Raw genomic sequence first — 23,841 nt, forward strand, 5'->3', positions numbered from 1 at the left:
TAGTAACCTCCAAAAATGGCTAGCCTCTGAAACATACCTAGTGTGAAGACATCCCACAAGGAGAGTTGTGACCTTCCTCAATCTCCACAAACACACCAAAGGTTATAGGAAAATAGATTTCTTCTATCTGATTCTAAGGTATAGGGATGATAAGAACCACCCATATTCTGGCTGGGCGCGGTGGCTCACGCCTGTTATCCCAGCACCTTGGGAGGCTGAGGCGGGTGGATCGCCTGAGGTCAGGAGTTCAAGACCAGCTTGGCCAACATGGTGAAACCCCATCTCTACTAAAAATACAAAAAATTAGCTAGGCATGGTGCCAGGAGCTTGTAATCTCAGCTACTTGGGGGGCTGAGGCAGGAGAATCGCTTGAACCCGGGAGGCAGAGGTTGCAGTGAGCCAAGATCATGCCACTGCACTCCAGCCTGGATGATAAGAGCGAAACTCCGTCTCAAAAAAAAAAAGAACCACCCACATCCCAAGCAGTGGTGTTACACTGTTTATCTCATTTAATCATCTCACCAATCCCATGCAGTAGGTTTGACTACACTGAATTTGTATACTAGAGGAAACAAAGGGTCACAGAAAATAAATAACTTGCCCAAATGAAAATTTAAAAAGCTATTTGAAAGGGCAGCTAGGCAGTATCAATCTAAATTTAAAACATGCATACCCTCTGACCCAATTCATTCTTTAGAATCTATCCTAAAGAAATGTTTACTGCCGGGTACAGTGGCTCACGCCTGTGATTCCTCAGCTACCCTCACCTACCTGGGAGGGTGAGGCCGAAGGATTGCTTGAGCCCAGGAGTTCAAGGCTGCAGTGAGCTAGGGTGGCGCCACCGTACTCCAGCCTGGGCAAGAAAGCAAAACCCTGTATTAGCAAAGGAATAGGAAAGAAGGAAGGAAGGGTGACAAATCTGAGTCATCATAAGAGGATATGGTTAAATAAATTAAAATATATCCACATTATGGGATATTAAGCCATATTAAAAAGGAATGAGATACATCCACACTCCTCCAAGATACACTGTTCAGCAAAAGAAGCAACTTTCATGATAATGTATACAGGTAAACAAAAATATGCTCTAAAAGCTGGAAAGGATGTAGCTCAACTGTTAACAGTGGTTACCTCAGGCAAGGGGAGGAGGCATGGGGGAAGCAGGGGAAGGTAACAGTGGGAGGATGAGAGGTTTGTATTTCATCCTATAGTCATATGTTTCTAGAAACATTTATGATGGCAATGTATTACTGACATAATTTTTAAAATAATGAATGTTATGGGTTGTGGAAGGATAACTTGCTGGAGATTAGTTAAAGTAGTAAAAGCAATTTACATTGGGATTCAAACTCAGGTCTAATTTCTTTTTTTTTTTTTTTTCTTGAGATGTGGTCTTGCTCTGTTGCGCAGGCTGGATGGAGTGCAATGGCATGATCTCGGCTCACTGCACTCTCCACCTCCCAGGTTGAAGCAATTCTCCTGCCTCAGCCTCTCAAGTAGCTGGGATTACAGGCTCCTGCCACCACGCCTGGCTAATTTTTGTATTTTTAGTAGAGATGGGGTTTCACCATGTTGGCCAGGCTGGTCTCAATCTCCTGACCTCGTGATCCGCCCACCTCGGCCTCCCAAAGTGCTGGGATTACAGGCGTGAGCCACCGCACCTGCCCAGGTCTGACTAATTTTTAAAACTGTAGCCTTTGCAAATTATCATTTACCTCGCTAATCATCCAGGACTGCATTTGCTACGGGAATGTTCTTGAGGACGTGTTTGCCACATCTGTCAGGAAGAAAATTCCTTTACAGTTGGGGTTGGGGACATGCTTTGCTTCTCCTAAGACACTGGTATGGTTAGTTTGTCTTTTCCTCCAGGACAATGAGAATTCTGTACCAAAATCTAACTGCTTATCTTGATCACCAAGAAACTCACAGTCAAATCTACCACCTAACTCTCATAATCTGGTTTCACGGTAGGTCCTCAGTCAAGAAGTGAGTGAAAGTAAAGTCCAAGTCCACGTCAAAATAGGACCTGCCGAGTCAGACTCAGCCTATTAGACCCTATCTCCTTTAATCCCCTCAGAAAACCTCAGGAGCCGTTCTAACAGCAAATTCTCAAGCTTGAGTATGCTTAAGAATCACCTGAGATTAATCACTAAAAATACAGGTTCCTGGCCAGACATGTATCCTGGCCGGGCGCGGTGGCTCACGCCTGTAATCCCAGCACTTTGGGAGGCCAAGGTGAGTGGATCACCTGAGGTCAGGAGTTCGAGACCAGCCTGACCAACATGGAGAAACCCCAACTCTACTAAAAATACAAAAAATTAGCCAGGCGTGGTGGCACATGCCTGTAATCCCAGCTACTTGGGAGGCTGAGGCAGGAGGATCACTTGAACCCAGGAGGCAGAAGTTGTGGTGAGCCAAGATGGTGCCATTGCACTCCAGCCTGAGCAACAAGAGCAAAACTCTGTCAAAAAAAAAAAAAAAAAAAAAACCCTTCAAACAGATTTCTGGGTAGACATTTTCAGGGTTTAACAAGGAAGTGGGCTAATTAGTTGTTAATTAGTTGTGGAGTAGAGTGGGGGAAGTGGTTATCTCTGTACCCAAGTTTGACTTGAAAGGCCACACGGGCAGATGTATCCAGCTTTTGAAGATTCCCTCAATCCACCTCTGCAGGTGCACACCCTCCACCCTAGTTCACCAGCCTTGCTGGTTTGGGTCCTCAAAACAAGATGTTCTGCCCTCTCTCCCTTTCATCTCCTCATACTCAAATTCTGGCTCTGAGGGATTTTGACCCTGACCTCATTTATTTGATCATTCTCCTTATCTTAAACTTGGTAACTTCTGCAGTTCGTAAAGTTAGCATCTCTGTTTGCTTGCTCTGTCTTCCAAAGCCTTTCTTCTTAGGAGTTAAACATCAATTGGCTCCTAAATATACCTGGAGTTTACAGTCCTCCTCCCTCACTGGAACAGGGTTTTAGATGACAGTGATAAGGGGGATAGCATAGCTCTCAGCTGTGGCTGGGCTTCTTTTCAAAGCGTGTGTGTGTGTGTGTGTGTGTGTGTGTGTGTGTGTGGTCCAGCTCCCACAGGTGCACAGCCCTGAGTCTCAAAGTCACAGTGCTCATACCCAGTGTCTGATGAGGACTGACAGTCTTAAAACCCTCTAAATGCCTTTTGCTTTCCCTGCAAATGACTGTGAACTCAATCTACTGGCATAACATAGGAAACTGAAGAGCCTCAACCTCAGAGGGATAATTATTTAAAAGCTAGAGCTCATTCCATCCTTATGGTATGAGTCCCTTATCTTTGTAACTTAATTAGCTGGAATCCAATGAGCTTAATTGATATATTAGAAACAGAAAAATAATCACTAATATGATTTATTACAACTTGAATTGAAAGCCTAACTCTGTTTCTTCTGAACTATAATTAATTTGTGTTTGTTGTTAAATATGAGTATATTTTGAGTATATCAAAATACATTAGAGGCCGGGCGCAGTGGCTCACGCCTGTAATCCCAGCACTTTGGGAGGCCAAGGCAGGTGGATCACTTGAGGTCAGGATTTTGAGACCAGCCTGGCCAACATGGCAAAACCCCATCTCTACTAAAAATGCCAAAATTAGCTGGGCGTGGTGGCAGGTGCCTGTAATCCCAGCTACTTAGGAGGCTGAGGCAGGAGAATTGTTTGAACCCAGGAGGCAGAGGTTGCAGTGAGGCGAGATCGTGCCATTGCACTCTAGCCTGGGCGACAGAGTGAGACTCCATCTCAAAAACAAAAACAAACAAAAAGAAAACAAAATACACTACAGATGTGAAGACACATAATGAGGTTGCAATTAGGTATGCCAGGGGCACTATGTCTCAAAGTTTACGTTTTACTCTTACTTCTGGCTTGGGACAAAATTTTGAATGAATTTTTTTTTAGCATAAAATCGTGTCTTTTAAGGGTTTTATATTTTCATTGCACACTTCTCATTTTTTTCTTCATCTTCGGTTCATCATTGGCCCATCTTTTCCCACTCCTTTCCACTCTACACTACTTCTCTCTCTTTTTAATGTTTCTCTTCCTCTTTCTTTAGTAGTTTCTCTCCTCATTTAACCTTTCCGTAAGTCCAGGATGAAACTTTTCCTTTTTGAAATGCTAATTACTGTAAGGTAGGATATACCCAAGGTATCAAGAGAGCACATGTGCTGAAAATTATATCCATCAATAGGCACAGAGACCACATTTTCTGAGCCAAAATTGGCATATGTGTTCCAATAAGTATGAGGAGGTTTTGGCGAGCAGCAGAATAAAATTTTTAAATTAAGACTTCATGCAATAAAATTCAGGTATCATAGTCTCGGTACCTGTATCATATGAAGAAGATCTCAAATGCACCAGCTCGTGCACTTAAGAGACTCCTCATATAGCCTGCCACGGTGTTTCTTCACTTCTTGGACCTAAACTTCCTAATATTAGTGTCCTTCCTCTAGGTTATACAATGAAAATGAGTGCATTATATCTACAAAGCCCTTACTAAATTGAATATATTTACCTTGGCAAGAAGGGACCTCTCTTGGTTTCCTTATTGGTTCATTGGCATAAATTGGTTTATAGTGCTCTCCTGGGAGGCTCAATGAGCATATCTAGAGCATGAAACTAATATATATTAATTGGGGGAACAGAGAAGATAGGGGGTACACAGCAGTAGAGGACAAGGCAAGGCCAGTTGGAGTGCCTAACCATGAAGCCAGGAGTGAGGAAAGAAAGATGACCTTGGGAGGGGACTGGCCTGGCCCCAGAGACCATGTCACTGTTGGGCCAAGTTGCAGGAAGAAAGTTATTTGTTTTTCTTTTTTGCTCTCTCCATCTCTACCCTCACATCTTCATCATCTTTCTGTCTTCCTATCTTGTCTCTCTCTGCCAGACTGCGTCTTAGAAAAAGAGCTCATAGATTTACAGAATGATGGAGCTGGAAAGGGAACTCCAGAGTTATCTCCTCCAACCTCTTGAATGAACAAACCATTAAGGAGCCTGGAGCCCAGAGAAGTAACATAACTCACCCTGCTACAAAGCAGCAGAGGCTTATCTTGAAAGTAGCCCAACAGTTAAGGCGTTTTCATCAACACCGTGCTGCCTCTCTCTGGAAGAATTTTTAGGACAGTGAGAAAATGGTAACAAAACATTATACCCTGTCAGGAGAGACAAGAGGGAAGGAAATGAGTGGCTTATAGAAAAAAAAAGAGGGAGCCAGGTGTGGTGGCTCATGCCTGTAATCCCAGCACTTTGGGAGGCCAAGGTAAGTGGATCACGAGGTCAGAAGTTCAAGACCAGCCTGGCCAACATGGTGAAACCCCGTCTCTACTAAAAATACAAAAAAAAATTAGCTGGGCATGGTGGCAGGAGCCTATAATCCCAGCTACTCGGGAGGCTGAGGCAGAGAATTGCTTGAACCCAGGAGGCAGAAGTTACAGTGAGCTGAGACTGGACCACTGGACTCCAGCCTGGGTGACAGAGCAAGACTCTGTCTCAAAAAAAAAAGGAAAAAGAAAAGGGTAATAGGAAGAAGAAAATAGAATAAGAGAAAAGGAGAAAAACAAGATGGATGGAGAGGTAGAGGCATGATGCCACCTTCTAATAAGCCTCTGCTAAACTATTTAAAATAATGCTGTGGATTCCACTCCTTAGGTATTTACCCCAGAGAAATGAAAACAATATACCAAAATATTTGTATAGTTAGGTCCATAGGAACTTCATATATAATATTTAAAAACTGTAAACTGACCAAATGTCCATTAAAAGGAAAATGAACAAATTATAATACATCCATACCATGGAATGCTGGCCAGAAATACTACCGATATACCCATGAACATGGATGAATCTCACAGACATTATGCTGAGCAAAGAAAATCAGACCCCAAAGAGTACATACTCTCTGGTTCTAATTATGCAAAGTTCTAAAGTAGATGAAAGCAATTTGTAGTGGAAAACAATCAGAGAACAGTAATCGTCTGGGGTAGGTGGAGGATGGTGATCCTGATAGGGATTAACTTGGAAGAGGCATGAGGAGAACTTTCTGGTGTGATGACAGTGTCCTGTATCTTGATATGGGTTTGGGTTATACACATGAATACATTTGTCAAAACTCATGGGAAAATACACTTAAGATCTGTGTATTTCATTGTGTATAAATTTTATCTCAAGAGAAAAAAAACCACCAAAAAAACCAGACTCTACTTAATGGTATGCATGTTCAAGTGTTTAGAGCTGAAGCTACTTGCTTTGAAATGCATCCAAAAAATAAGATGGATTGATGGATGGAGAGATAGAAGATATGGGATAAATCAGGCATGTGTATTAAAATGTTAGTTTTATAGGCCAAGTGGTGGGTATATGGGCATTCCTTATAAAATTCTGTCCACTTTTCTATATGTTTAAAATTTTTTATTTTAAAATGTTAAGGAAAAACTTACTAAAGGACATAGTACATGATATGGTTTGGATCTGTGTTCCCACCCAAATCTCATGTCGAATTGTAATCCCCATTGTTGAAGGTGGGGCCTGCGGGGAGGTGATTGGATCATGGGGGCAGTTTCTCATGAATGGCTTAGCACCATTCCCTTAGCGCTGTTCTCGTGATAAAGTTCTCACAAGATCTGGTTGTTTAAAAGTATGTGGCACCTCCCCCTTTTCTCTCTCTCTCTCTTTTTTTTTTTTTTCGAGACAGAGTCTCACTCTGTTGCCCAGGCTGGAGTGCAGTGGCGCAATCTTGGCTCACTGCAGCCTCTGCCTCCTGGGTTCAAGCAATTCTTGTGCCTCAGCCTCCCAAGTAGCTGGGACTACAGGTGTGCGCCACCAAGCCTGGCTAATTAATTTTTGTATTTTTAGTATAGATGGGGTTTCACCATGTTGGCCAGGCTGGTCTCGAACTCCTGACTTCAAGTGATCTGCCTGCCTCGGCCTCCCAAAGTGCTGGGATTACAGATGTGAGCCACCGTGCCTAGCCCCCCTTTTCTCTGTTGCTCCTGCATCTGCCATGTAAGATGTGTCTGCTTCCCCTTCACCTTCTGCCATGGTTGTAAGTTTCCTGGGGCCTCCCCAGAAGCCACTATGTTTCCTGTACAGTCTGCAGAACCAGGAACCAATGAAACCTCTTTTCTTTATAAATTACCCAGTCTCAGGTATTTCTTTATAGCAATGCAAGAGCTGACTAATACCGTACATAAGAAGGAAAAAAGGTTAGAATGTCATGCATGAGGATTTTTAACTGGAATTGTCCCTTAACATAGGTGTGGAGAGAGAGAATGAGGATAAGGAAGGGTGGGACATCAGAAGATCAGACACTTCCATCTCACCATTTTATTTCAGGCTGCTCTGTTTGTCTTTTACAAATACACAAACAGCTGGTATTTCCAGAGGAAGCTGTTAGAACTGTCAAGTCAAGCTTCCTAAGCTCCTCCTCTAGTCTTTTTTGCATACCTTCCTACCTGCCTTTTCTGCCTTTGTCATATTCTGCACTACTGATGGTCAAACTGTGATTGGTACAACCTTAATATTTTATCAATTGTCATAACCATGGGTCATTCCCTTTTCCAAGTGATGTGTGTGCTACATTAACTTCTGCTCCAGTCAGACACTGAGTTCTAACAGCTAGTGTAAGAAACAGCTCAGCATGTGGATCTGAGCTGGTCCTTGTTGAGTTTTGATGGGCAGAATTACCTTGTGGTTTGAGCTCTGGGACGTGGGACTTTCAGTGCTAAAACCAGAATGAGTTAGTCATCCTATCGTTGGCAGCTGACAACTCACATTCATAACAGTTCAAGTATATTTCTAAACTAAGATAGTGAGCTAATTCAATGTATTTTACATTTTACTTAGTATTGTATATAATTGTTTTTAATGCGTAAATATCTGATAATGTTTAAATCAAATTCTGTAGATAAAATGCCCTGAAACACAAATTGTCTTACCAAAAACTGGCTGAAAACGCACATATATTTATGATATAGTTCATGAGAACTAACACGTGTAAATGAAGCAAAAGAGTGTGGTCTGGCCTCAGGCGTGTAGTGTTCACTCGTGGGAGGCCCCAGGTCCCACCTCAGATGCCTCAGGGTATAAGCTCAGACTCTACCCTTGGGCTGTTACTGTCCTGGCACGGCTCTGCTAAAAAAGAAAATATACCTTTCCTTTGATTGGTATTTTTCTTTTTCATTATGAATTAAGGCAGCAATACTGATTTCTAGGAATCAAATGTAGAAAGCATTATCTTTTCTTTAAAATCAAACTCATATAGCTAGTTATGTGTATTGTAACTATTCAATAAATAGTCACAGGGATGACAAAATTCAATGTAAGTTGATAATAGATCTCTCCATTAAATTCCTCTTTCACCCAGGCTGGAGTGCAGTGGTGTGACCTCGGCTCACCGCAACCTCCACACACCACCCCCCTGCCGCCGCCGCCATTTCCAGTGATTCTCCTGCCTCAGCCTCCTGAGTAGCTGGGACTACAGGCACCCAACACCACACCCAGCAAATATTTGTATTTTTAGACAAGACTGGGTTTCGCCATGTTGGCCAGGCTGATCTCAAACCCCTGACCTCAGGTGATCCGCCTGTCTCAGCCTCCCAAAGTGTTGGGATTACAGGCATAAGCCACAGCACCTGGCTGAAACTCCTATTTGAAACATAGCCTACCATCTAATGAAAAGGAATTACTAACTCCATACTAATATGAGACACTTTTTCTGTGGATTATGGTAGCAAGTAGTACTCATGTAAAAATATCTGGTCTCCTGGCTTTATTTGCAATTTTTTTTTTAAGACAGGGCCTCACTCTGTCATCCAGACTGGAATGTAGTTGTGCAATCACAGCTCACTGCAGCCTTGACCTCCTGAGCTCAAGTGATCCTCCCACCTCAGCCTCCCAAGTAGCTGGAACTATAAGCACACATCAGCACACTCTGTTCATTTTTGTATTTTTTGTAGAGATGAGGTGTCACCGTCTTGCCCAAGCTGGTTTCAAACTTCCGGGCTCAAGCGATCCAACTGCTTTGGCCTCCCAATGTGCTGGAATTACAGGCGTGAGCCACTGTACCCAGCCATCTCCTGGCTTTAAATATGGGAAGTGAAATACACACTTTGAAGGAATCTGTATATGTTCCTGTACTTTCCCCAAGCCTGGATGACATGGATGATTTCTTTCCAGTAGAAGACCAATAAAATACTCAGGGGTAAAGGACATAAGGCAGTTGCCCCGGCACCTGAATGCCTGGTGTGCCTAAGACATCCACCCGCCCTGACTCATTTCACATGGAACAGCAGGACCCGGATGTAAATGAGAATCGCATAGTGCTTGGCTTGTAGCTCTCCTGAGGAACTTCCCATATTGGTTTCTCATCCATCACACCCTGAATGTGTGATGTTCCTTTATGCCTCTGAGTTTGTAGGTGCTGCACCTTCTTCCTAGAAACCCTGGCCACCCTTCATCTGCTGTGCAAATCCCTAGTCATCCTAAAGACTTATCTTAAACAACACCTCCTCCGTGAAGCCTCCCTAAAGTGTTCAGCTCGTGCAAGCAGAATGAGGTGCTTTCTCTTCTGCTCCTCCAAGTTTCTTGATCATTCTATTATAGCACATGAATAACACCAAAATTATCTGTATACATGTCTTTCTCTGCATTAAACTGTAACTTCGTGAATGTGCACATGCTAGACATCACGGTCAGGAAGCTGCAGGAATGAATGATTGTATCTATTTATGTTGGTCCTTTTTCTCCAGCTCCTAATTATATGCCTCAAGAATATGGGTACAGGTTGTTCTTACTCATTTCCTACACCTTGCAAGTTATAACACATTGTCTTGTACACAGGCAAAAATAAAGACTTGAATGAATGAGATGTCATAGCAATAACCATATCTGCAAAACTGACAAAACCTTAGTTCAACTTCTCCTGTGCTGTTTTAATCCAGAATCCATAGTATTTTTCACTCAAAGAGGAAAGTACCAAAGTTCTCAAAATAGAAGGAAAGAATAAAGAAAATAATAATACTATAAAAGAAATAAAACAAAAAGGAATAAATAGCAATCACTAAAGAATTTTCCAGATTTGTGTAAGATAAGAGGAGACTAAGATCCAGACCAATGATGGCTTTAAAAGTCACACACTCTGTGACATACTAGAGGTGACATGCTAGAGGTGTCTAGATATGTCACACTCTGCTGACATACTAGAGGTGTCCAGATTTTCAGGACCTCAGGAACAATTTTGACACCCAGGCCTCTGGCCAGATTGAACTGTAGGTGGAGCCTCTTTATGTTATCTTTTCTCCACATCGTGGCTTTTTCTTTTTTCCCGCCCCCATTCCTCAGATATAGAGCTGAGGGTATAAACTGGTAGCCCAACCCACAAACCTGTTTACTCACACAGTGGTTTTATGTTTTTAAATTAGCTGCCAATATGGAAAGAGTGGGGAAGTTCGCATAAACATTCCCAACTTCAGATTCCCAACTTCCCTTAGAAAATCACATCTGGACAATCCTAGGCCCTCATCCCCATGTGGCAGTGATCAGCTGAGCTGAGTAACAGTGGTCCCCATTCAATGAGGATGGCCTCTCCAGGGCCATGGTTGCCTGCTTCATCCATTCCCTTCACCCTCCTCACCCGCTTAGGCAGCCGAGTATGCGCCTCCGGTGCACTGGAAACCTCAGGCAAACGCCCAGCGTGCAGGGCTAGGGTTGCACATTGACGCAGACTCCAGGCTCTCCAGGCTGCTGTTGACCGTCCTAATCTTCCACCAGGTCCCATGGAAAACTTGTATAAGTCATTGCCCCTCTCTGGGACTCAGTTTCCTCATAAGCCAACTGCAGATACACAAAAGAGTTCACAATCATTTATTTATTAAAGTACCAATAAATTCAAACTTTCTCAGTCTGCATCCAAATGTCTCACCTTGCCCATAAACTTTATGGCTGATGATGCCCCTAAAAATGTAGGTTTTTTAAAAAAGTAACCTTTTTTTTTTTGTCGCCGTGAGGTGGGGCTTATGCGGCGGCATGGTGAAACAGATGTGGTGACCGAGGGGGATGTGGAGATGGAGTTAGAGACTGAGACCCGTGGCCCAGAGCGGCCTCCCGAGAAGCCAGGGAAACATGACTGACAGCGGTGCCGCGGACTTGGAGCAGGTCACCAACTACGCAGAGGAGAAGGAGATCAGAGTTCCAATCTGGAGACGGCCACGTCTGTGATTGGAGACAGAAGGTCCCGGGAGCAGAAAGCCAAACGGGAGGGGAAGAAAGAACTGGCAATAGTCACTATCAAGAAGGAAGATCTGGAGCTGATAATGACCGAGATGGAGAGATCTCGAGCAGCAGCGGAAGGCAGCTTGCGGGAACACATGAGCAACGGGGTAGAGGGGCTTATTGCTCTAACCAACTGATGCGTGCTTTCTCAGATATACCTACTGGATTAATTTATGGCAATAAAATATTTTTGTCTTTAAAAAAAAAAGTAACTATTTTTAATGACACTGACCCTTGCCCCCAAAGCCATGAGGAGGTCACCAGTGATTTCCTAAATACCTAATGATCCCCTATCTTTTCTCAGTTCTCACCTCTGAAAGCTACCAACATTCCATCCTTCTTGAAACCTTCTCCTTTGCTGGCTTCCATCAGTTTCTATTTTCTGGATGGCCTGCCCCTCTCCGACTACTGTATTTTCTTCCTTTTTTCTTTACCAAATATAGAAATTCCCTAATGTTCAGTCCATCCTCCAGCCTCTTTCCCATGGCTATTCTCTTTTGCAGGAAATGTACACACTACCATGGCTTTAGTCACAGCCTCTCTGTGGGTAACTTCTCTCTCTTGAGCTTGAAACCACATTGTCAATGAACTCTCACCATTTCTTCCCTGCACCCCATCCTTTACTCGATATTGGCATGTCCAAAAATATTAGGCTGGTGCAAAAGTAATTGCAGTTTTTGCCATTAAAATAACTACCAGGAGAATCGCTTCAACCCAGGAGGTGGAGGTTGCAGTAAGCCGAGATTGGGCCATTGCACTCCAGCCTGGGCGACAGGGCAAGACTCTGCCTCAAAAAAAAAAAAGAAAAAAAAATTCCTTTGCACCAGCCTAATAAAATATCCAAATCCAAACCCAGTGGGGTGGATATCAACTGTTTCTGTCTGCCCTGAATTTCTGTTTTCACCGGAGATCTACGAAACTGTCAATCAAAATTTCCTACCTGGCCTAAATGGAGGGAACGCGAACCAAAGCTTCACCATCAGTGGTACCCCATCTTCCTGTCCGCAGTGATAGGGCTAAGGAGTAAGCACCTGCCCTAAGTAGGATTTGGCATATGGAGACGAGAGGAAGTCGTCTTAGATCATGAACTGTGAAGATGCTGCAGCTGTAGCTGTCTTTCCTGGCCACATGGAAGCTTCAGAGGGAAGGCACGGCACCCAAAGAAAAGCAAACCAGAGCCCCCGAGTGCCTAGGACCAGGAGCGTCCAAAGCCCGACGCAAGACCCTGGGTCTCACTATTAGAGCAGTAACCAATTCCATTTGTCCATAAGCTAGTTTGATTGCATTTTTGTCAGTCATCAAAAGCGCCCTCTTGGCCAGGCATAGCAGTTCACACTGGTAATCCCAGCATTTTGCGAGGCTGAGGCAGGAGGATCGCTTGACCCCAGGAGTTCAAGACCAACCTGAGCAACATAGTGAGACCTTGTCTCTACAAAAAATTAAAAAATTAGCTAGGTGTGGTAGTGTGTATCTGTAGTCCCAGCTGCTCAGGAAGCTGAGGCAGGAGGATTGCTTGAGCCTAGAAGGTTGAAGCTACAGTGAGCTATGATTGTGCCACTGCACTCCAGCCTAGGTGACAGAGCAGGGCTCCGTCTCAAAAATTAAAAACAAATAAAAAAAGAGCCTTCTTGTATTACCCCATTCTCCCAGTGTATTAGTCCATTTTCATGCTGCCAATAAAGACATACCCAAGACTGGGAAGAAAAAGAGGTTTAATTGGATTTACAGTTCCACATGGCTGGGGAGGCCTCAGAATCATGGTGGGAGGCAAAAGGCACTTCTTACATGGTGGCAGCAAGAGAAAATGAGGAAGAAGCAAAAGCAGAAACCCCTGATAAACCCATCAGATCTCATGAGACTTATTCACTATCACAAGAATAGCATGGGAAAGATGACCGGCCCCCATGATTCACTTACCTCCCCCTGGGTCCCTCCCACAACACACGGGAATTCTGGGAGATACAATTCAAGTTGAGATTTGGGTGGGGACACAGCCAAACCATATCACCTAGTTAACAGGTCATAAAAATTGAAGACATCTTTAAGTCTCTCCTCTCCTTTCCTCCAATATTCAATTTGCAACCAAGTCTTGAAATTCCATTTCTATAATCATTGCCACAATCCCAGTCTCTTCTCAGCCTCATTGCTACTATCCAAGCTAACAGCCTCATATACCTTTCTAAAGACTTTTGCAGTAGTCTACTAACTGGTCTCCCACCTCCAGACTCTACCCACCCCTGAGACCACTGTTAGGTCCATTTTCCTAAATCATAAGTCTAGTTACCTAATCCCGCCTTTTAAAAAGTTTCTGTGGGTATCCATTGCATCCAAAATAAGAAAAGATGCCTGTTTTCATTTGCTGGGGCTGCCATAACAAAGTACCACAGACTGGGTGACTTAAACAACAAAAATAGATTTTCTCACATTTCTGGAGGCTGAGACCAAGGAGTCTGCAGGGTTGGTTTCTTCTGAGGCCTCCATCCTTGGCTTGCAGATGGCTGTCTTCTCCCTGTGTGTTTTCGTGGCCTTCCCTCTGTATCTGTCCGTGTCCCAATTTCCTCTTCTTAGAAAGACACCAGTCACCTGGAATTACAGCCTACCCCAATGACCTCATTTTAACTTAATTACCTTCTTAAAGACCCCATCTCCCAATGCAGTCTCATTCTGCAGAATTGGGAGCTACAACTTTAGCACATGAATTTGGTGGGGCAATGGTGGAGAGACACAAATCGGCCCATAACAATTCCTCATTCAGATTTCTTTTTTCTTTTCTTTTTTTTTTTTTTTTTTGAGATGAAGTCTCACTCTGTCGCTCATGCTAGAGTGCAGTGGCACAATCTTGGCTCACTGCAACCTCCACCTCCTGGGTTCAAGCAATTCTCTCACCCCAGCCTCCTGAGTAGCTGGGATTACAGGCACCCACCATCATGCCTGGATAATTTTTGTATTTTTAGTAGAAATGGGGTTTTACCATGTTGGCCAGGCTGATTTTGTTTTTTTTTTCTCTTTTATTATTATTATTATTATTATTATACTTTAGGTTTTATGGTACATGTGCACAATGTGCAGGTAAGTTACATATGTATACATGTGCCATGCTGGTGCGCTGCACCCACCAACTCGTCATCTAGCATTAGGTATATCTCCCAATGCTATCCCTCCCCCCTCCCCCCACCCCACAACAGTCCCCAGAGTGTGATGTTCCCCTTCCTGTGTCCATGTGTTCTCATTGTTCAATTCCCACCTATGAGTGAGAATATGCGGTGTTTGGTTTTTTGTTCTTGCGATAGTTTACTGAGAATGATGATTTCCAATTTCATCCACGTCCCTACAAAGGACGTGAACTCATCATTTTTTATGGCTGCATAGTATTCCATGGTGTATATGTGCCACATTTTCTTAATCCAGTCTATCATTGTTGGACATTTGGGTTGGTTCCAAGTCTTTGCTATTGTGAATAATGCCGCAATAAACATACGTGTGCAAGTGTCTTTATAGCAGCATGATTTATAGTCCTTTGGGTATATACCCAGTAATGGGATGGCTGGGTCGAATGGAATTTCTAGTTCTAGATCCCTGAGGAATCGGGCCAGGCTGATTTTGAACTCCTGACTTCAAGTGATCTACCCGCCTCAGCCTCCCAAAGTGCTGGGATTACAGGCATGAGCCACCATGCCCAGCTTTCTCAGATTCTTTTTCTTTTCTTTTTTTTTTTTTTTTGAGATGGTGTCTTACACTGTCGCCCAGGCTGGAGTGCAATGGCACAATCTCAGCTTACTGCAACCTCCACCTCCCAGGTTCAAACGATTCTCCTGCCTGAGCCTCCTGAGTAGCTAGGATTACAGGTGCCCAACACCATGCCCAGCTAATTTTTGTATTTTTAATAGAGACCGGGTTTCACCATGTTGGCCAAGCTGGTCTGGAACTCCTGACCTCATGATCTGCCCACCTCAGCCTCCCAAAGTGTTGGGATTATAGGCGTGAGTCACCACACCCAGCCTCAGATTTCTTAATATGACTCCAAATTAACATTTTCAACCCCACTAAATGTATCTGCTTGGAATATGCATTCCCTTCCTATCTCCATCTCATATCTCTGTTCATCAGAACCCTTCCCATCCTTCAAAGTCCTTCACAAATGCCCTGTCCTCTAAGCTGTCCTGCTTTCTGGATGGGACTTTCTCTCCCATTCCTTTGAGCAGGATATCAGTTGCTTCGTTCATCCCGCATCCTCACATTCCTTTGCCTTCCCCTGCCTTGGGAGTATGACTTCTCTCCACTATAGGTCTGATGGAGCTTCCAGGTAGAGAACCCCTGGCCACAAGTGTGAACAAGCTCAGCCAATCATAGCCGATGTTCTGGGGATTTGCTCACACCAGACAGAAGGTGGTTGGAACTGAGTCATTTGATCGTGGCACCCTCGATGGCTCTTGGGTTCTTCTTGCTGCAATCCTCAGTGCTGCCTGGTTCCTGTCATTCTCAAAGCATCTGTTAAGCTCTTTTTTCTACGCAGTGAGTTACCCAGAAGGCTTTCAATAAATCCATTATTTTTTCTGACTTGAGTTAACCAGTATTCATTTCTTTCATGTGCATCCAAAGAGCGCTATTAATATAATTTGAAGCCCCAGAGCACAATGTTTTTTCATCTCATAACACACCCTATTTCTGCCTTGTATGGAATAGCTTCCATGATTTCCCCCACATTACTTCTTTCCCCCTTGCTTTTCTCTACATTCAAGCAGCTGGTCCACTTTGTGCTCATTGCCTTAGAGGGGTGTGAGAGAGCAGAAAAGAGAGAAAAAGAAGTTTCCTAGTAACAGAAACACCCCACAGCACAGACAACAGATTTGGAAGCAAATATTATTTGTAATAGTAAGATTCTCTATCTCACCTGCCCAATCTTCCTGGACCAGAGGATTCTCAGAGTTAGAAGCAAGAAGGAAAGATGGAAGCAGATTCAGAGAGCTAAAATGCTCACTGGTCCTGGAGAGAAGCAGCATTTTCTCCTGTGCCCCTGGTAGAACCTTAGGGAGGCAGCAAGACTCCATAAGGAAAATGGATGAGTGCTGTGTTTATGCATACTGCAAAGAGGCACACTGGTTACATGTAACCCAGAAAGGCCTAGAAGTAGCAGAGGGAATCAAAAGGTAGGTCCTGAAGGGACCTTGCAGAGGGAATGAGTGTGTCCCCATGGCTGCCTGCACGAACAGATAATACAGAACCACAGGGGCAGTGATGTCTCAGCAGATCGTGCTGACAGATGACATTGAGGACCAAAAAGCACCCCCTCCTGATGGCTTCGGATTATGTAAGCCCCTAGAATTAGTCATGACCCAAAAAATGGTGAGGACCCCAACTGAGCCTATTCCAACCTGGTAAAAAAGTAGGGCTCAAAACAGATATTAAGTTGTTAAATAAATAGAGACAGAAATTGTTCTTTCTTACCGGGGTTGAATACTAGGATTTATTCTCCCAACATACTTATTTATATACCAGTCTTGCCCTTCCTGTTAGACAACAACACAGCAAGGACTGTCTACAGTAAACTGCTGTCACAGTAATTTATGCAAAGTACACTCTCAGTGACTATGTCTTTAAGTTGAGTTGAATTGAATCAAGTAACGATTCAAACTTGAAGTTTGCAGCAGGGTTAGATTACCAATATCAATGGGAGGTTTATTCTTGGTTTCTGGGAAGAGTGCTGGATATTTTGCATATTTTTATGAGAAAATGAAAGAGTTGTATCCATGATCTGGAAACATCAGTGGAATTTGCGTCTCCAGCATAACGGGAGTTGTTTGGCCCTAGTGATGAGAAGGAATGAAAAACTGAAGCCCAGAGGTACGACAGTTTACCCAAGGTAACAGAATCAGTGAGAGAGTGGGGCAAGTATCCTCCTCACTCTCCATTTACCCCATCTGGCTGAGAATCCATGTCCTACCCTTCACCCAGTCTCTTGCAGACCCTCAACTCATTCTTGCTTCATTGTTTTCATTGTCCATCCTCCTGAGCCACCTGGCAACACCTCAACTCAGATCGAACCAAGGTCTCTGATCTTTTTGTACACCCGGGCTGCTGGGCTCTGCTTGAGAATATCAGACAACCTCACAGGTTGGTTCCACTAGAAATTCATAACTGCCAGACTTGACTGGGCCCTCGATGCTGCCAGCAATCTATCAATCTTTCTCTGTCCACGCTCTCCGAGTTTCCATTCTAGTTATTTCACAAGTTTGTCTACTCTCCTCAAACTTCCGGTCCCACTGAATCTCCCCTTTTCACTCAATCCTACTAAGATGAAGTCCTCTGATGGGAAAATGCTCAGATCCCCACCACCAAGCCTACATGTACATCTGCATACACACTCACAAGGAGCACGTTTCCCCTCACAGTCTGAGGGCAGGACTTCACTCGCGCTCTGAATTCCGTCCCTGCCCAAAACCCCTTGCCTTGCATTGCCCCTCTCTCTGCTCCATCTTTCGCTTCTGAAGCACTTGCTTATCTTCAGACTTGAGTCGATGCATACAGGTGGTTCCTATTTTAAAAATCAAACACACTTCCGCAGCCCTGTGTTCCCCGCTGTTCTCTTCCCACAGCCGCCTCACTGCTCCCCTCTTGAGTTATCCACTCTCGTCATCTCCATTTCCCACCACAGTCTGGTGGGTGCTTCTGGTCAGCTAGAGTTGCTCTCACCTGGGACCTCATTGTTGTCTATGGTGAGCGTGTCAGTCCTCACCTTGCTGACAGCATTTGACCCTGTTCAGCGGTCCCCTTCTTATTCTATTTATTTATTTAGAGACAGAGTCTCACTCTGTTGCCCAGGCTGGAGTACAGTGGCATGAAGACAGCTCATTGCAGCCTCTATCTCTTGGGCTCAAACAATCCTCCTGCCTCAGCCTCCTGAGGAGCTGGGAGCAGTCGTCCTCTTCTTGAAAACATTCTCTTATTGATTTCTGTGACTCCACATTCCTCTGATTTTCTCAAACTTCTCCAGCCACATTGTCAGCCTCTTTTTCAAGCTAATTTTCTTATATCCATTCCTTAATGGTGTCCCTCGGCATTGGTATCTTCTCTGATCACCCCAAATACTGTCCCTGGGCAATTTCATCCACTTCTTGGCTTCAATTACATTCATATTGAGGTCTCTCAAATCCATACCTGCCAGTCCTGGCCTGGGTCCTGAGTTCTACATCTGTAACTCTACTGGACATCTTCATGTGGCATCCCCAATTCAACAATGCCTAAAACTAGACTCGTTATCTCCATGTCCCCCCACCAAAAAGAAAACCAAAATCCTCCTTTTTTTCCTCCCAGTCAAAGGCAACATCACCCACCCAGTCATCCTCCTGAACGCCTTGTACCCTCATGGCTCCCAAATGTAGTCAATCACTGGATGCTCTCAAGTCAACTCTAAACGTTCCTCAAATCAGCCTACCCCTGGAGAGAAAACTGTGGGGAAATGGTTAAACTTGCAGTTAGACAACAGGGCTTCAAATCCCAGATCTAGCCAGGCACAGTGTCTCACGCCTATAATCCCAACACTTTGGGAGGCCGAGGTGGGAGGATCGCTTGAGCCCAGAAGGTCAAGACCAGCCCGGGCAACATAGCGAGACCTAAATGAGCTTGGCATGGTGGCACATACCTGTAGTCCCAGCTACTCAAGAGGCTGAGGTAGGGGGATCATTTGAGCCCAAGAGGTTGAGGCTGCAGTGAGCCGGGTTCATGCCACTGCACTCTAGCCTGGGCGACAGAGTGAGACCCTGCTCAAAAACAAACAGATAAACAAACAAATCCCAGATCTACTTACTTGGAGATGCAAGCAACTTAGCCTCTCTATAGTTTCTCCATTTATAAGATGTACGTGGTGATAATACAGCCTTCCTCGTGTAGATGCTATGAGGATTAACTGAGCTCGTGCATAGAAAGCACTTAGAAGAAGGTCGGGCACGGTGTCTCATGCCTGTAATCCCAGCACTTTGGGAGGTCAAGGCGGGTGGATTACCTGAGGTCAGGAGTTCAAGACCAACCTGGCCAACATGGTGAAACCCCGTCTCCACTAAAAATACAAAAATTAGCCAGGCATGGTGGCGGGCACCTGTAATCCCAGCTCCTCGGGAAGCTGAGACAGGAGAATCACTTGAATCCAGGAGAAGGGGGTTGCAGTGAGCCGAGATTGTGCCATTGCACTCCAGCCTGGGCAACAAGAACAAAACTCTGTCTCAAAAAAAAAAGAAAAAGAAAAAAGAAAGAAAGCACTTAGAAGAGTACTTGGCACATGGTCGGTGTTACCTCTCCGTATAGTCCTCACTGCCGCCCACTAGTAGCAGCCACCCTCTCGTCTGTTTCCTGGCTGACCGATGCAGTCTGCTGATGGGCTTTCTGTCTACGACCCTGCTCCCCTTCCAATCTGGTCTTCACACTACCTTCAAAAGGATTTTATTAAACAAAATTTGTTCATGTCACTTCCCTACTAGAAACTTAACAGTGGCTGCCCATTGCCCTTAAAACAAATTTCAGATTTCTGATGATGGCTTACAAGATTCAGCATGACCAGGCCTCTGCATGCCTTTTCAAGCCGATCTTCTGCCATTTCTCCTCAATTCCTTTTCCAGCCACACAACCATTTCCTAAGACACAACTTGCCCCTTCTCACCTGGGCCTTCTCACCTCTGGGTTTTTGCAATGCTGGCCACTCTGCTGTGAACACCCTTTCTTTACCTCACCTCAATCCCTCACCTACCTGGGCTGTGCCAACCCCCGCTTATCCTTCAGGTCTCAGCTAAACATCACTTGTTTGAGGAAGATAGGCTTTTGTGAAGGTTAATATTAAGTGTCAACTTGACTGGATTGAAGGATGCAAAGTATTGTTTCTGAGTGTATCTGGGTGTTTCTGGGTATTGCCTCTCCCAGTGGGAGAGGCAGACTCATCCTCAATCTGGGTGGGCACTATCCAATCAGCTGCCAGTGCGGTTAGAAAAAGCAGGCGGAAAGGAGGTGGAAGAACCCGACTTGCTGAGTCTTCCGGCCTTCATCTTTCTTCCGTGCTGAATGCTTCCTGCCCTTGAGCATCAGACTCCAGATTATTCGGCTTTTGGACTCTTGGACTCACACCAGGGGTTTGCCAGGGGCTCTCAGGCTTTTGGCCACAGATTGAAGGCTGCACTGTCCACTTCCCTAGTTTTGAGGTTTTGGGACTGAAACTGAGCCACCACTGGCTTCCTTGCTCCTCAGCTTGCAAATGACTTATTGTGGGACTTCACCTTGTGATCGTGTGAGTCAATTCTCCTTAAGAAACTCCCTTTCATACATTTATATGTCCTATTAGTTCTGTTCCTCTAGAGAACCCTAACTAATACAGGTTTAGCCTCCCAACTTGGAGAATGCCCCATCCTCTCCCGGTCCATAACATTTACCACTGGGCTTTGCCATTGTCTATTTGTCTGTTTCTCGCTGCAGATGATGAGCTCTGCTATCTTTTATAATTGCTTTTATTGCCTGTCTTCACACTAGAGTCTGAGCTGTTCGGGAGCAGGGACTTCATTTGGTCCCCATTGCATCCCAAGAGCCTAGAATTGTGCCTGGCACACTGAGTACCCTCTCAGTTAATATTTGTTAAATAAACTAAATGATGCCTAGGCTACTATTTTCCCAACACAGACGTGAGGTTTTTAGGTTGAAAAAATATATATTATAATTCATTTTGGAAATTGAACGCCCAGCAAATCTTCTTAAAATAATTTAATCAGTTCTTGTTCAGTGACCACTCACCTTGAGAAACCTTGTACAATCTTCTCAGGTGACTTCTCTGCACTTGATCATCTCTACTGTAATATATCTTCATGGAATGGGCTCCAGAGACCGTTAACCTTGAAGAAACCTTAGTTCATCGCTCTATAGAAAGATTTTTATATCAGAAAGCCTGTGGGTTACTTTAACATGAAATAATGACCTTAATCACATTTGACAACCCTTTCTACTTAAAATTATTTATGAGATTCAAGCGAGTAGTTAGGAACTTAATGACAGATCTCACTTTAAATGGTCCTTCCTTCCTAACGCTTTTGCTATAATGACTTGCAACATAAGGTTGCCTTTGTCGGTTCTAGAAAGTAAGAAAAAGACTTTCCTTCATTTAAAAATGTTATTAAAAATGTTATTTTAAAAATAACATTTTTCCTTAAGCTAAAACAGATGAGATTCAAAAAGGGCATATGTCCCTAATTATTATGATTAAGAATTTATTCTTTTCATATTAATGTTTGGGCATCTTTTGGTCACCCAATCCTGTTCTCTCTTCTTCTCTTTTTTCGCTTTCCTGCCTGCCACATTTCCTGATGGCAAAGAAAAAAAATAATTCAAAAGAGAAAAGTACACAATATACACAGATATACAAATGTAGAGAGAGGGACCTCGCAATATAATCACATATGGGGAAAGAAGGATTTGCAGCAATGTCAATATAATCTATTAGTGTATGTGTGTGTGTGTATGTTTATACGCATATGTGTGCATGTATGTGTGTATATGTATATATAAAGACTCAGTTTCAACATGCTTATCAATTTCCAGGGTCATCTTCATAAATGAGTAAAATTGTAATAGATGCATATGAACACACGTATGTATGTGTATATACACATATATACATGTATACCTATATAAATATATACACATATATTCCACATTATGTGTATATAATGCCTCTATATATAAATATGTATACCATGTAATATACATATATGAAATAAACATGTTTTATATACATATGTAAGTTATGTAATATATGTATATAAAATACATGCATTTCATATACATATGTATACTATGTAATATATGTATGTAAAATACATGTATTTTCCATACATATGTATACTATGTATTATACATACATAAAATACACATATATTATATACATATGTATAATATGTATACTATACACATATATTTTATAATACACATATATTTTATGTTGATATATGATATATATTTTATATATGTATATTATAGAGTATACATATGTTTGTATACATGTGTTACATATACATTTATAAATAACAAATACACATTTATATATGTACTGTATGTATGTATACATATACACACATACATATACAAACAATACATATATTAATATATTCATATTATTTATATATAGATGTTTGTGTGTATTATCTGTGTATATTATACATACATAATATGAATGTGTGTGTGTATATTATACATACATAATATGAATATGTGTGTGTATATAAACCCATATGTTCATATGCATCTACAAAAATTTTATCCACTTATGAAGATGACCCTGGAAATTAATAGATGTACTAAGTATTTATGTCCCTTACAAAACTACACCGCCATACACATTTGTTTGAATTTTTAATGTTTAATAATTCCAACATTTCTCCAAAGGAAATGTTAGTAACCTTTTTGTTTGGCCTAAATGTGATACTTTTCCTTTCTTCCCAAAAACTCTCATATTAAGCCAAAGTAAATTAAATGCCCTCTAGATTTGGGGCTAATTCCTTGACACCACCTGAAAAACCTGGAGACACCCCTGCATGCTTTAAACAGCCCAGAATTCCTGCTGAGGTGCATCTTGCGCTTCTTACACTGTGCGCTCTCCACCTAGGCTGGACAGTTCTCCCTGCAACGCTGCACTTCATCCTTGTCCCAGGGGACATATGGCCTTTTCAGAAGAAGCTAAGGTCTTTCTTACTTACCACTGTTGCAAGAAGAATTTGAGAGCTTTCTTTTCTGTGAACTTCTGGGCTTCCCTGCTCTTCCAAAGATCGTTCTTTCGCCATGCCCAAAAGCTGGCAAACTGTCCACTGTGAGCTGTGTGACACAGAATCTGCAGGAGGTGGGGGAGGCCATGGCCAAGGCTCTGTCATTTTGATAGAGTTTTGGAAAAGATGTCTCTTGTCTCTGCTATTCTTGGGAAAGTGATGTGTGAAATGAAAGCAGAACAGTGTATCAGTAAAATAGGCACTCTCCACAGGGGTTTGACAGCCACCTCAGTAGATAATGTAACAACAATACGGCTCACACTTGTAATCCCAGCACTTTGAGAGGCCAAGGTGGGCAGATTGCTTGAGTTCAAGATTAATCTGGGCAACATGGCAAGACGCTGTCTTGACAAAAAATAAAAAAAAAATCGGCTATGTGTGGTAGTGTTCAACTGTGGTCCCAGTTATTCAGGAAACTGAGGTGGGAGGGTCACCTGAGTCTGGAGGTAGAGGCTGCAGTGTGCCAAGATCATGCCACTGCACTCCAACCTGGGCAACAGAGCGAGACCCTGTCTCAAAAAAAAAAAAAAAAAAGCTCTGCTAAGCATAGAAAGTGCTCCAGGGAATACCCGGATTCAGTGTCAATAGAATGTCTATGCCACCTACAAAAATAGTAGATACAGTGATTACAGCACACAGCACATATTCTAAAGCAAGGAAAAGCACTTACATTTGCCTCTGTGGAAGCAACCAACAAGGCCGTGGGAAAATGAATAGCACAAGGCAGACACACAAACCCCTGGGAAACTGAGAGAGCAGCAGGATGA

The 23,841-nt window shown here is 43.2% G+C and overlaps 1 pseudogene; it reads left to right on the top strand.

Annotated features, from left to right (window-relative positions):
- The first annotated feature begins 11,020 nt into the window (after positions 1–11,020).
- Positions 11,021–11,425, top strand: LOC129041317 (huntingtin-interacting protein K-like; annotated as a pseudogene).
- Positions 11,426–23,841: the final 12,416 nt, after the last annotated feature.

The sequence above is a fragment of the Pongo pygmaeus genome, chromosome 6 (genome assembly GCF_028885625.2).
Source record: "Pongo pygmaeus isolate AG05252 chromosome 6, NHGRI_mPonPyg2-v2.0_pri, whole genome shotgun sequence".
Classification (NCBI taxonomy): Eukaryota; Metazoa; Chordata; class Mammalia; order Primates; family Hominidae; genus Pongo; species Pongo pygmaeus.